Raw genomic sequence first — 296 nt, 5'->3', positions numbered from 1 at the left:
TGCAGGGGACACCCCAGCTCTGTGCAGGCACAGAGCAGCAGCATCCCACTGTTCCCAGTTTGGGGGCTGGTTGAGCCTCATAGCCCATCTGGGAAGGGCAGAGTAAGCTGCAAGGTGCCTCGAGCGGCGTCTGCCCGCAGCGACGCCGGCCTTCTGCTCCCAGCCGGGGGCTGGCGGCGGTAGAGCCGGTAAGCAGGCACGCCCCAAAGCTTCTCCCCGGCCTGGGAACCTCCCAAAAAAGCAAGGCAGCCCCAAGCTGACCCTTTGCATGGCCCGAGAAACTGGACCGGCAGCAA

General features: G+C 65.2%; 1 protein-coding gene across 1 annotated transcript in view; it reads right to left on the bottom strand.

The window, feature by feature from the left end:
- Positions 1-296, bottom strand: part of IGSF9B (immunoglobulin superfamily, member 9B) — a 118,545-nt gene that overhangs the window by 116,957 nt on the left and 1,292 nt on the right. The gene's annotated exons all lie outside the window — the stretch shown is intronic.

Source organism: Charadrius vociferus, unplaced genomic scaffold (assembly GCF_000708025.1).
Source record: "Charadrius vociferus isolate BGI_N301 unplaced genomic scaffold, ASM70802v2 scaffold858, whole genome shotgun sequence".
NCBI classification, from domain to species: domain Eukaryota; kingdom Metazoa; phylum Chordata; class Aves; order Charadriiformes; family Charadriidae; genus Charadrius; species Charadrius vociferus.
This window is presented reverse-complemented; position numbering and strand designations above follow the sequence as displayed.